This window comes from Crocuta crocuta, unplaced genomic scaffold (assembly GCF_008692635.1).
Source record: "Crocuta crocuta isolate KB4526 unplaced genomic scaffold, BGI_CrCroc_1.0 scaffold466, whole genome shotgun sequence".
Lineage (NCBI taxonomy): Eukaryota > Metazoa > Chordata > Mammalia > Carnivora > Hyaenidae > Crocuta > Crocuta crocuta.
The window spans coordinates 7,762,398-7,776,255 of NW_027529672.1; the positions used below are offsets into that span (position 1 = coordinate 7,762,398).

At 58.0% G+C, this 13,858-nt stretch overlaps 1 protein-coding gene across 8 annotated transcripts in view; it reads left to right on the forward strand.

Moving 5' to 3' along the window:
• JAKMIP3 (Janus kinase and microtubule interacting protein 3) overlaps positions 1–12,829 on the forward strand; it is an 80,621-nt gene extending 67,792 nt beyond the window's left edge. For 6 of the 8 annotated variants that reach the window (XM_077763006.1, XM_077762998.1, XM_077763002.1 and 3 more), the window contains one exon: positions 10,382–12,829. The gene's annotated coding sequence lies outside the window, so the exon portion shown is untranslated. The remainder of the gene's footprint in view (positions 1–10,381) is intronic. The other 2 variants (XM_077762999.1, XM_077763000.1) reach the window with 2 other exon arrangements.
• Positions 12,830–13,858: the final 1,029 nt, after the last annotated feature.

The following is a 13,858-nucleotide window of genomic DNA, read 5'->3' on the forward strand; positions in this document are numbered from 1 at the left end:
AGGCCTCTTCACCCCTCACCCCCTCTCCCTGGCTGCCCCCGCCCCTCCCCCTGCCCCACACCCTGCAGGCCAGGAGGCTGTCCTCTGGTGGAGGCTGCTGGAGGCCACACCCCAGCCGCTGGGCGGGGCCTGTGCCATCAGGGCGCCTGCTCCTCTGCTCCTCGGACTGAAGGGGGTTCCCCAGGACGAGCGGCGCTGTGCAGGGAGGGGAACGGAAGCGGAGACAGAGGCCGGGGCTGTGGGAGGGGAGAATGTGAGACCGCCACCAGCAACACGGTCTCATCTCTCACGGAGCGCGTCTGGTGCGTGTTCCTTCAGAGGGGCACACAATGGCGTGTGGGGGACCCCGGGTCCCCCGGGGGGCACGGCCTCAGCCTAGGAAGGTCACTCTCAGGCTTGTTCTGGAACGGAGCAGGACCAGCCCTGGTCCCAGGGACGCCCGAGGGCTTGCAGGAGCTCCAACCCAAGCGTGCGCTCTGGGAGCCTGGGGCTCCGGCTGCGGTTCGCAGCTGGTGCAGAAGCCCTGCGACCGCGCGCTCGGGGCTCCGGAAAGTGCCGAGCGCACCACGCTTGCCTTTGATTGCTTGGCGAGGACAGCCCACAGTCACGGCCTGGCCTTAAAGGTCACCCGTAGCGAGGTGATGGTGAACACGTGCTTCATAGCGGCACGTGCCCAGTTGGAAACACGCTACCCGGGGTCCCTGGAAATGCCCCACCAACATCCTTCCCCGCAGTGTGTCCCCAGTGAGCCAGCCAGTGGCTCGGGGCCTGCCCTTCGGTGCTGGGGACAGGGTAGACCCGCCAGGCTTTGGAAGGACACTTGGTGCCCCCAGAGCTATGAGCGGGTCCTGGGGTGGGGAGAGGGCAGGGACGGGAGCAGGTGCTGGGCAGACACAGCTGCCCTCACAGACCCCCGGGCCTGGGCGGAGCCGGGGGTGCTTACAGCAGGGCGCCCTCCACGCGGGGCTGGCGGGGGTGGGGGCAGGGGACACCTTGCACAGCAGCCCCCTCGAGGGGGTCAGACACTCGCAAAGGTGCACAGACACAGACCCCAGAGAGCGGCCTGCCTCCTCTCTGCCCAGTCACCTAGCCTCCCGGCCGCCTGGGCATCAGGGAGAGAGTTCTGGAAAGCTAGTCAAAGTGGGAAGACGTATGAAGTGGTGGCCCCGGGCCGGCTGTCACAGCGGACAAGGAGAGTAGGTCTGACACCCCGGTGTCCCCTGAGAGGTGGCCTCTGACAGCGGGGTGCAGCCCGAGGGGCCAGTGTCGCTGTGAGTTTGCTCAGCCCAGTGAGATGACGCCCATACGTCTTATCCGGGGTGACGTTAACCTTTATCGCGGGGGGACGCCACCTCCGGCTCTGCACCGCAGACGTGGTGTTCATGCCTGGTGAGCGCACTGGGGAGAAGCAGCTGAGGCCGCAAGCCTCTCCGCGAGCTTCTGGCGTGGACTTTGGCGGCCGTGGGTGCCGCGGTGCTGCCACAGGCTTTCCAGCGCCCGCTCCTGCTGTTTTATTCCCACGTTCCCTTCTTTGTCCCGTGATCCTGTCGGGATATTTATTCTGGGGGCTACAGTCCCGCGCCATCAGCAGGTATCTTCCTGTCGGGCTGTTCCGGCTGCTGAGCTTCAGGCGGCTCCTGCGTCCTGTTGACGCGCCGCCTGCTGCTGGAGCGCGTTCTCACCTTCTGCCCCCACGGGATGCTCCAGGCCACCTTCTGGCGTCCCCGGCCAAGGAGGACCTTCCTTCTGCTGTGCGGCGGTGTCCAGGAGCCAACATCTCCGGTGCTGGGTGTGCTCTTGCCCCGGGGGCGAGGCGATACCGTCCCCAGGCTGTCTGGGGACGGGGCTTGGACGGGCACGTGCACGTTTATTTCTGCATCTACCTGCCACCTGTCCACCATCTATCATGTATGAAAGTCATATGTGCGTGTCTGTCTGTCCTGTCCATCTGTCTACCCATCCATCCGTCCATCATCTCTCCATCATCCATCCATCTGTCCATTCATCCGTCTGCCTAGGTACGTATGTGTGTATGTATGTATGTATGTATCCATCCAACTATCTATCCACCTCTCTGCCTATCTATCCATCTGTCATCTATGTATCTCTCCATCATCCATCCGTCTATGTATCTATCCATCTGTCACCTCTCTCTCTATATATATATCATCTATTTATCCATCTTTCTATTATCTATCCATCTATCCTCTATCTACATATCTATCTATCAATCATCTATCACCTGTCTATCATAAAACCATGAGTTCATAATGATACCTCCAATGCTAGGTTAACAATTCAAGCTCCATCCCAGCCTCCCCCCATTATCTGTAACTCCTTTCTTTGGCACTGGCTGTGTACACTCTATGGACTCACTTGCTCGGCCCCAGTGTATGCATGGAGTAGCTGCAGAGTACGGGCTAACCCGTACAGCCTGTGAGAAACAGAGACCAACAGAGGTGCCTTTGTGCCCAGCTCCCCGTCTCTGTGGCTTGTACTGTTGTGCCCGATTCGCGAGTCCCCAGAGACCTCCAAGGAGCCGGCACCGATGCAAATACAAAAGGGTCTTTATTACAAGCTCGAGCAGGGGCTCACCCGCCTACCGCTGTCGTGGCAGCAAGATGAAGCCAAGAACAATAGTGAGTTGGGTTTTTAAGGAGTAAGGGACGGGGGTGTTACAGTACGTGTAGCATCATCACATAAGCACCAAGTACAATTGTCCAGCACCCCTGGTGACAGCTTTGACCATTCAGTATCTGTGAGGTGTTCGTTACTTTTGGCGGGACCCAATCATGACTCTTGAGAATCCTTTGAAAATGACCAATTATGAGGTGAGTTTAAAGGGCCCACGTGGGGTTCAGGCAAGTGGTGAGAAATTGGCTAGTTTGTATCTGCAGTTCCCAGCCTGACTCAGACCATAGGAGTGTTTCTTTTTTCGTTTTGATTAGCTGACCTGAGGGCGGTCTGAGGATGGCGTTAGCCTTGAACAGTCTGAGGCTTTTCCTGGGACTGGAATTGGGGCCACGTGCAGCCCGAGGTTGCTCTTAAGGGAGGACTTAATTTTCGGCTCTTCAGTACTGTGCAGACAAAGTGTTGTTTTCGCACGGGACTTCGCTGTTTTCTTTCCCACCTCCTCCGTGTGCCTGTGCTGTCCATTTGTCATGCGGTTAGTTCATTTGTCACGGCTTGGGCTCCACGTGGGCTTCCCCGCAGAGTGTTTTGTTTTATTTACACACAATAGAGGTCACTGTCTGTGCTGTACAGATCTCGGGGCTTGTATCACAACCCTGATGCAGTGCCAGTAGCCCTCAAACTCCCTCTTATGCCCTCTGCCTACANGCCTGATTCAAAGTCACAAGTGTTTGCTCTCATGTTTCCTTCTAGAATCTTGTAGCTTGATGTCCGACATTTCTGTCCAGGACTGGTTGGTTCCAAGTCCATTTTCACACGTGGGGACGGGCCTGGGTGGAAGCACATGTTTGCCCGTGGTAGTCAATCCCCTGCTTCTTCCCACCCTCTTTTAGTTAAAATCCCTCTGCTTGGGGCGCCCGGGGGCTCAGTCAGTTAAGCGTCCGACTTCGGCTCAGGTCATCATCTCACAGTTCGTGGGTTCGAGCCCCGCGTCGGGCTCTGTGCTGACAGCTCAGAGCCTGGAGGCTGTTTTGCATTCTGTGACTCCCTCTCTCTCTGACCCTCCCCTGTTCACGTTCTGTCTTTCTCTCTCTCTCTCTCAGAAAAAAAAAAAAACCCTTCTGCTTGTCCAAGTCCTGCTCCATGGCCAGCCCTGGGCGGGCTGGATGTCCTCCCCAGCTCCCAGTCACTACGCGCCAGGGGGCCAGGGGGACAGTGTGCCGCTTGCTGGTGTCCCCTGCGCTGGCGGCACCCCACGGCCCGGTCCGCACTGGTCCTGGGCTGGCGCCAGGTCTCTAGGGTCCGCGCCTGCCCGCTCGGGGTCCCCGGGCCTGAAGTGTGTGACATTAGCTGTCAGCAGACCCAGATTCACAGCTGCCAGCCAGCACCAGGCCCTCTGATGCGGCGTCCCAGGTGGCCCCCGAAGGGTGGCGGTCGTGCTTGAGGAGCCGCTCCTGTTCACCGTCAGTGAGCGCTGTGCGCACGTCGAGCAGGGAACTTGACGCCAAAATATCTGTAGTTTCTTCATCATAACCCAATGGAATTTTCTTCTTAATTCATGTTATTGTTTTATTAATTAATTCACTTATTTATGGAGCAAAAGGTAAGCTGTTTACTTTCCCTCATAGAAGGTTCAGCCACACATGAGCAACGAGCAACTCGAGTCTTTTCTTCCCCGGGGGTGGAGGCCGAGTTCAGAGGATCCCTGTCCTCAGGCGCTGCCTGTCCGTCTGGGGAGCAGGGACAGGCCCCTGGCGAGGCGGTGGAGCCGCAGCTGCCGGGCGCCGAAGGCCCTGCCTCGGCACCTGCCGTGCTCCCGCAGGACCCCGCCCCCGGCCTGGGCTCCCACCCCAGGTGGAGAGGAGGAGGGGTCAGAGGCCACGGTGAGATGTGCGCCCGTCTGATGGCAGGGGACACACCTGTGCAGCCTCCCGCTCACGTGAAGCCGCGGTGTTCGTGCCGCGCACGTATGCACGCGAGCCAGCGTGGAGGCCGCTGCTGGGGCACGCACTGCGTTAGTCCTGACGGCCCGGGCGCACCCCTGCCCTGGTCCGGGAATGGCCCAGCCGCTGCTCTCTTCTCTGCTGACCTCTAACCTCGGACCCCTGACTCCTGGCCAGCCCCTTTCCCCGAGGTGACTGCCATCTGGGACCCGGGCAGCGTCCCTGTGCAGCGCTTCGAGGCAGACGCGTGGGTGTCATTTGTGTGGTTTTGTGAGCCTTTAGAGAAGGAGTCATTACGCTTTATGTGCTTTTGGACACACTTCTTATGCTTAATATCCTTGTGCTAAGATTCACCCTGTTGTGTTCTGTACGCAACTGCGGGTCGGTGCTGTGACCTCTTCCTGGCACCCAACACACGTCTGCTGGACGCCCGGGTCTTGCTGGGCAGGTTCGCGTGGGACGCAGGAGCTGCCTGGGCGTCGAGTCGCTGGGCCGCCCAGCAGCGGCGCTCAGCCTCGGGGGCACTGCCAGACCCTCTTCTGCTCACGTGGTCCAGGGCACCTATTTTGCTCTTTGCATAGAATCCTGTGTTTGCCTTACGGCTAACATTTTCTCTGGCGTCACTAGCAGGCTTGAAGCCCACGGTTCCTCCCCTTTTATGCTCTGTCGCCTCACCCTTTCTCTCCAGCCAGCAGCCCACGCCTGCCGCCAGCTGCCTAGTGATCCAAAAATGTCACCACCTCGGTGACAGCGATGATGGATCTTCCGAGAAGCATGACCATGAAGCCATTAATAAGAGATGCCCATTATTAGAGCTCATAGCTAGAATCCTCCTCCGGGGCCTGAAGCCGCTGCTTGTGACCCCACATGAGAAGCAGAACTGAGAACTGCTGGAGAGCAGGCAGAAAGTGTGTGCAGTGTGTGAGCCCACGTATGTGCCTGTGCACTGTGTGTGTGCACGGTATGTGTGTGCATCTGTGCATTTAGTAGTGTCTGTGTGCAGCCCTGTGGATCTGTGTATGTGTGCATGTCTGTGTATTTGGGTGTGTGCGTGCAAGTCTGTGCATGTGTGTGTGCACATCTGTGCATGTGTGTGTGTGTATGTCCATGTCTGTGCACTCAAGTGTGTGTGTACACATCTATATATTTGGGTTGTGTCTGTGCACGTCTGTGCATTTGGGTATGTGTGTGTCTGTGCATGTGTGTGTGCATGTGTGTGCATTTGGGGATGTGTGTGCATGTCTGTGTGTGTGTGTGTGCATGTCTGTGCATTTGGGGGGTTGTGGTCAGGCAGAGGCCTGGGACCCTGGGCAGTGGGCTCTACACCCACGCCAAGCAGGGAGACCGGCCACACGTAGTACGTACAGTATGTGTGTGAGGCAAGCGCCCTTCTCTCCAAGAGGGACAGGGTGGGACTGGATCTGAGTGCCCTGTGGCCATTCCTAGAAGGCACCGCCCTGGTGCTGGTGACTTCTGGGCTGACGTGGACTTGGGTCCTGCATGCTCAGGTGGTTGGAGGGCGGGGAGGTACTCATTACCAGCATGAACACGGCACTGGAAGCATCCCGCCCTGCCCCCACCTCTGGAATTACCCCCCAGCCCACCACCAGCCCCGGGTACAGCCCCTCACTGGAATGCCTCCNTGTGCTCGGTGTCCCCGCCCTCCGGAGCTGCAGGCTCGTCCACATGTGGTTTGGGCTGTGGGGACACCGCCCTCAGGTCCCCGAGGGCCCGGCCGGCCGCAGTGGGTCGGCGCTCCGGGCTGAGGACCAGGGCACAGAGCCCTGACACGGCCTTCTCTGCATCGGGCCTCGGGAGGCACGGATGCACAGAGGCCGCTGGTCCTGGCGGGAAGGAGGTGAGAGGCAGGGCGGGCTGCGGGGCTGCAGGGGCACCTTCCCCGTCGCGGTAAGGGAGGGTGGAGGCCCCCGGGACCGCTGTGCCCGGACGCTGGCCCCCCAAGCCCCCTCTCCTGGCTGTCGCCTCCGGCTGGCTCCACGGACTGAGTGGCCCCAGATCTGCAGTTCAGACAAGTCCGGGGACGCTGAGGCCACGGGCTGTGGGACCGGGGCCCCCACTCTGAGACGGTTGAGTCCCCGGTGGGGAGGAGCCTCCACAGGCACCGTGGCCACCCCTGGGTTGGGGTCGTGAGGGGACCTCGTCGTATCTCGGCCACGGTGTCAGGTTTATGGTGGGGGTTTAACGTCTCCAAGCCCTCTTCCTGCGGCATCTCTGGTCTCTCCGGCCGCACCAGCCATGTCCGCCTGTGGGGGGCCCTGGGGGAGCTGCGGCTGCCGTCAGGAGACTCGGCGGCAGCTTCGGGGCCAGCAGGCCTGGGCTCGGGCCCTGCGCTGCCCTGAGTCATGTCCGCCTCGGCCTCCCCGGCTACGAAGGTCGGTGCGGGAATGCATCGTACTGGCCGGGCTCGCAGGGAAACAGCTGGTAGGATGTCCGTGTCTCTACCCCCCTTTCGTAGAGAGGGGCCCTCGTAAGGGGCAGGAGGCCGAGAAGTGCACAGGTGTGAGGACCCAGCAGAGCCACCTGTGTGGCTGCAGCCTGGGGCCGAAGGTCCGAGAACCGGGACCGGTGACGGTACAGTTCCCGCCCAGGTTTCAGCCCGGGTCTGAGGCCGGGAGAAGGCCGATGTCCCAGCTCGCAGGTGGGCGAGAGATTTCCCTCTTACTCAGCCTTGTTCTATTCAGGCCTTCGGCTGATTGAATGAGGCCCACCTGCATGGGGCCGGCAGTCTCCTTTCCTCAGCCTATCGCTTCAGATGCTAATCTCACCTGGGAGCACCCACACAGACCCACCCAGGATAATGTTGGCAGACGTCTGGGTCCGCGAGGCCCATCAAGGTCATGCGGTTTGGGCTTGGGGGCAGAGAGCAAGGATTGGGCCGTGGAGTGTTACCCCACCCTGTGCGGGGCCGGGTTTCCTGGTCTCGTGTGCGTTTCTGGAACCCCCAGGGAGGCGCGGGCCTGGGCTTTCCCTTGGCGCCCACCGTCTGCACTTGGCTTCAATCTTGGGGGGCTCCTGGACCCCAGGAAGACACTGTCTCCTTTGCCAAGAGCTTTCTGTTCCCCAGCAGTCGAGATCCCAGTGGGAATTCCCGGCAAACACAGATGGCAGGAGCCCGGTCCTCACGCTCTGTTTTGACATTAATCAGATGCTGTTTCCTGATCCATATGCACGGCCCCGTTTGCATGTGTTACCCTTGGAGGCCTGGCTTCTGCCGCCCTCACCCAGGCTGACGCTTTGGCCCGCTGGGCTGGGTGCCCACTGGAAGTGCCCTGCAGCCGGCCGGGCGGTGGTCCGGCCGGACACCCTCTTGTCCTCGCCTTCTCTGTTCATTTGGTTCTTCGGAAGTGAATGCTGTTTGTGACTTTGGCCATCAACTTACTCCGGTATTTTATCACTGTCTTCAGTGCAGCCCAGTATGAAAATGGTATCATCTCTCCCTTCAGAAGGAAGGGCCGGCTGTGCTGCTCGGCGCCCACCTTGTCAGGACACCACAGGGCGGCTGTGTGTCCCGCAGCCTCTGCCCCCTGGGCTCTGCGCTTGGGGTCTCACCAGCCCCATCGTGTGCCATGAGCTCCTCCGTGTCCCACGTCTCTCCTCTCTCACGGGGCTAACCCACGTTACCGTCCGTGTACTGGGCTCTTCTTCGATCTGGGAGCCACACAAGGCAGGAGGGTCCCCGACTTGCTCACTGGGCGAGCCTCAGCGCGGCCCCAATATACCCTCAGGCAGAGTCTGGCCCCAGGATGCGCACAAATAAATCTTTGCCACATGAACGACCAAGGAAGTGAGCAGATGTGCTCAGGGAGGCCAGACACCATGTCTGATCCGTCTTACAAGTCACTGGGGATCTCAGGGCCCAGCACACAGCGGTGCTGTGGCTAAGATTCATGTCAGCAACATAATTAGGAACCACGGCTGGATCTGGAGGGATCCATAAGCAGATTTCCTGGGCTCTCTGCCTCCTGTGGGGGCCGCACAGAGCCCCTTCCCCAGTGGCGAAAACGTAGACATCCGTGTGCACTGTCAGTCTCCCCAGAGGAGTCCCTTTGAGACTCAGAGTCCAGGCATTCTGTTGGGGCTGCTCATGTGGGGAGCCCACCCCTGCACCCCTGCACTCTGAAGTATCAGGCCCTCGGAAGGAAATAGGCATCTGCCATAAATCCCATCGTTTGTGCAAACAGTCAAGGCCAGTCCACCAGCACAACCTTATCACTCAGAGAGCCTCTCAAAAGCGAGGCTTCCAGATGCTGGTCAAGGGTTGACCTTGCAAGTGGGCCCCCCTACCCACAGCAGCCTCAGCTCCTGGCACAGAGGCCTGGGGGCTCTGCACCAGCACCGGGCCAGGGCTGGGGGGCCGTGGGGCCATGAGACCAGGTCACACCCACCAGGTGATCTCACACTCACCTGTCTTGTGTCTTCTATGGCTTCAACCTGGATGAGCTCATGAGCTGGCTGTGAGGACAATCAGGAAGTCGGGCCTGTGGTCAGAACAGGGAGGGATCGGGAACACCTTGTCCCCAGAGGAGATGGGACTGGGGGGCAGAAGGTGCTCGGGCAGCCTGGAATCCTGAAGCAGAGCCATGCCTCTGTATGTGTGCATGCTTGTGCATGTGTGTGCCCATGCGTGTGTGTGCGCACCTGGGTGTGGGAGCAGTGTTGTAGCCACGGACGAGGGCAGAAAGTCACCCCCTTCTGGACACAGTGGCCGTGAACAGAGTGTGTCAGCAGAGTCGGGCAAGACGGGCTCCGAGAAGGTTGTCAAGCAACCACAGGCAAGCAGATGCCACTATCCTGTTCCTCCAGCTTGGGGGATATTTTTTAGGACTCTGCTTGTCATTTTCAGTAAGATTTCTTCTGTGTTTCCATGTGTGAGGTTCATGCCGCGGGCAGTTACCATCGTAGCTCAGAGATGCAGTGCTGTGGCGGGCAGGTGGTCGGGGCCCCTGGCTCTGGTCAGCCTCGGGGTGTGACTTGGGGGAGCTCCTCATACCTCAGAGCTTCACTTTTCTGTCTGCAAGATGACAGGGCTGGGCCAGTTGGTCGTTTCATCTCTAACATCCTAGAAATGGATGATTCGAGAAGAACCTTAGAAATGAATCCCATTAACGTCACAAAGAACAATGTGTCATTTCCACCGTCCAGACGTTCCCGCGGTGACGTGTGCCATGTGGCTAGGAAGTGTGTGTGGTTTCCTTTGCCTTATGCACTGGGGGGAGGGGTCTTCCTACTGAAATGTGAAAAACTCCAAACCCACAGAACCCTCTGTAGCCTCTCCTAGTCTGGGAGCGTGTGGGCCCAGGGGCCCCCCCACGCCCACACCCCTCACTGCCTCTCGCCCCACTGATGCCGGCCCTGGCCCTGCCCCGCGGCTGATGGGGGGCCCACTCTCCTTGTACAGAGGAGACTTGTTCCAAACATTAACGTATAAAAGGTAGTAAGGAGGGACAGTACCTAACAGAGGCCCGCTTTCTAAGTAATGAGAAGAAAGGGAAATTGGGTGGCCACATGAGTGGCTGCCCGGGGCATGTCAAGGCAGGTCTGAGGCCACTGCTGCACACGGCTCTGTGGGCGCCCAGACGCACCTCTGCGGCTCTCCTGGGAGGACACGTCCCGCCAGCTGCGGAAGACGTGGCGCCATGGCCGGGGCTAGAACCGCTGCGGTCCGACTGTCCGCGCGGAGCCCGTGTGCCCTTGCCCGGGGCGCCTCTCCACACCTTCCCCACCGCCGGTGTCGCCTCGTGGATGGCTCACGCTAGAACAAAGCTTTTGTTTTCCCTCTTTTCCAGGGAGGAGACAGCACGTTGATGAAGCGCGTTTGAAGCCTGGCTTCCGTTCCCGCCGTGTGCTCTGGCCCGCAGCCCAGGAACGTCCCCCAGCGCGGATACAGCCCGACTTACGGACTTACAGTGGCTCTTCCGTGGACCCCACACCCTCGCTGGCCGAAGGTTGTCACTCTCAGTGCTGAATTTGCAAGGTGTGTGTGTGTGAGCGTGCATGTGCGTGAGTCTGTGTGTGCACACGTGCATGCTCAACCAGGAGACACGATTTGGGCTCTTTTGAGGCACCTGGAAGTTGATGTGCTGGGGAGTGACGCCTGGAGCCAGGTGAGAATGTATCAAACACCGCATAAAAGAAAAGCAAATTGTGTTTCCGAGGAGCTGAAGGGAGGGGCGGCTGTGTTGTGTGCAAGGGTCAGGTTCATTTCAAATTTGTGTCAGAAGACACGTCCCAGTCCGGTGCAGATAGATGACTGGCCCCAGCCCGGGCTTGATTCCCTGGGTTAAATCGGGAGGAAGCTTACAGGATCAGACAGATTCGCTTTTCTCTAGCGGGTGGAGGATCCGTGCTGGGCGCCACTGCTCTATTAATCAGACTTGTCCGGGAAGGACCCATCGTTTCTGTTGTCGTGAAACCCACAGTTACTTATCACTTGGACAAGATACAGGGTGAGTTTGCTGCTTCTCTGGGGTTTGTAGATCAAGTCTCGAGTCTTGTTTTATCCTCCATGAGTGGTTTGGCCTCACTTTTAATGGCCGCATCCCCTCGACACATTTGTTGTACTCAGAACCGAACGGCAAACGATAGTCTTGAGCTAATAAAAGCCAGTGTGGAGTTATGGGGGGACTCCCAGATTGGGGCTGGGTGAGGGTGTGATGCAGGCGTGCGGAAACTCTGTAGCCCCAAGCCCTGGGGGCTGCCTTCTCCGGTGCACCCTCGGGTGTGTCCTGCCCAGGAATAGCAGCCGTGCGGGCTGGCCGTTCAGGGTCTAGCCACATGCGCTCGCAACCCAACTTCACATCTGTGGCCTGTGTGTATTTGGAGCGTCATGGTTTTGCATGTCGTACATAGCGCACACGCCAGACATTCTGAACCACAGCTTTGTGATTTGAAAAAGGGCAGACTATGCAGGCCAGAGAAGCACGTAGACGTGTACCGATGCTTATGGAGTTGTTTATATGTGAAAGTACGTGGTGAAAATGCCTCCCTGAATGTTTTAAATAATATTCCATGAACTGCGCTTGTATCCTCGCCGTGTTCCTGCAAGTGCCCATTTAGTCACAGTGTCAGTTCTTCTCTTTAGACATCGTTGTTTTTATTCATGTATCCTGGCCGCCTCCTTTTCATCTGATTATGAAATCCAGCATTTCAGGACTGGGGTTTTGCCAACCAAAAAAAAAACAAAAAAAAGAAAGAAAAGAAAAAAAAAGGAAAGAAAAAAGTGACCACGAGCATTTGTCTCTGATTCCCGCTAGTCCAGTGAGCATCTGAAGAATTCAAGCGTTCTAAAATAATGTGCTTTTTCTAAATCCTAGAGGAGACCTTTTATGCTTAACCGATGGGCTGGATTGAATTTGCTGAAAGTGTCTGTGCCCTGTTGTTACAAACCTCCTGGAACAGAAGTCTGTGGGTGACACGACTCTCTCGTGGAACGAGAGGAGGGGCCAGAAGTTGCCAGAATTGTGGACATGGACATGCCGACAGCATAGCGGTTCTCAACACAACCACACTGTGTCCACAACACGCAGAACCACACGGATGTTTTGGTTTGTCTAAACTAGAAATCCACGTGAATCGCAGCTCCCTGGCTGCGCGGATGTGCGCGCGCGCCTCATTTCCACGGTCCGGAGTCCCGCTGCTGAAGGACTGTGCTCTTCCTCAAAGCGCTCTGCCCTGCGGAGCCTGTAGCCTTCAGGACACCCCGCGTGCCTTACACGACTGTGAATACCACACTGGATGTCAGGAAGGAGGGTGTGCCGGCAGTGGGTTTGGAGGCATTGTGACGTCAGTCTACACTTACCATCACCCCATCACTGAAACCTTAAGGTGGATTGTGTGTTTTAACACAGTAATGGATTTATATTTAGGCTCAGGAAAATCAAGTTGTAAATATATGTATCAAATCATATATTTGTTTACTGTATTTTAAAAAGCTTTATTGTACATTTATGCAAAAACAAATTAGGCCGTGTTTTATCACGGCAATATGCCAGCCGGTGTTTGTGCTCTGGAGCAGCTCCTTAAGAAACACATTCTAAACACGATATTCTGTTCAGTGCTAAACAGTATTCACAGGCCTAACTAGGTTCGTATGGTGGTCAAGTACAAAATTTTACACATATTTTTGTATTGTGATTCCTATGATATATACCAGAGAATTTTTACTCATTTGTAAATTATTGTACAGTTTTAATAAAAAATGTTTTAAATCTTAGAATATCAAAGTCACCCTCTTCCCACGGCATTAAAGTTTGGGCATACTGGCGAGGCTAGCCTCTTCTGTGTCCCGCGTCCGCTCCCTGAAGGGAGTGCCGCGTTCCATGCCGGGAAGGGAGCCTGGTCCTCCCGCACACGGGGGAGTGAGCCAGGCGCCTTGCCGCAGCCTCACCCTACCTCGTGGAGAATCACCTGGAAGACAGGCTCTGAAGTCAGAGGTACTGGGCAGCACCTGGCTGAGGTGGGCAGCCAGGGAGGCTTCCTCTTGCAGCTGCCTATCAAGTGAGAACCAGCAGAGAAGATGAAAAAGTTTAGGAAAGTAAGAGAACTTCTGCGAGTGGACGAGAACCCTTGGCAACCGACTGCCCTTGCAGGTGGCTTCGCACAGGTAAGTAGAGGCTGTTTTACTGATGCCCCTGGGGGGGTGTGGGAACCAGAGACCGGGCAGGGCTGGGGCAGTTGCTGATCTGGCCCCACAGAAATGCTTCTGCCACACGAGCACGAGCGCCCTCCAGGTGACTCATGTTCAGACAGACATTTTGAAATGCCGGCCGCGTTAACAGAACACAAAGGCTGGAGTATCTTTTCCTGAAAAGTCACTCTCAGCAGGGCTTGACGGAGTGACAGCATCGTCCCCTGACCCTGGGCGGGCCGAGTCCCTCAGCCTTGTCTCACCCCAAAGCCTTGAGCTGGGATTTAAGGGCGGTCAGGAGCAGCTCTCCTGGGGCGCATGCCCCCTCGCCCCTCCCCTCCTCCTCTCCCCTTCTCCCTGGTCGATCCTCCCCACTTGCCAGACGTTTCAGAGTCGGAGCCTCCTGGCGGCCCCGGAAATGCGGCTGGAGTGAGTTCCGACGGGCAGTGACTTCTTCAGCGCGTGCCCGGCTGGCAGGGCACCGTGGCTTCACGCAGATGGAACGCGCGCCCTCGGGCCGGCTCGGCGCGTGCANGCGGCCCACGTGGCGACCAAGGGACCCGGCGAGCCCGGCCGAGGTGACCTGGAGGCGGCGGCAAGTCCGGGAGAGCCATCTGGCTTGAAACCGGGCCGCGGC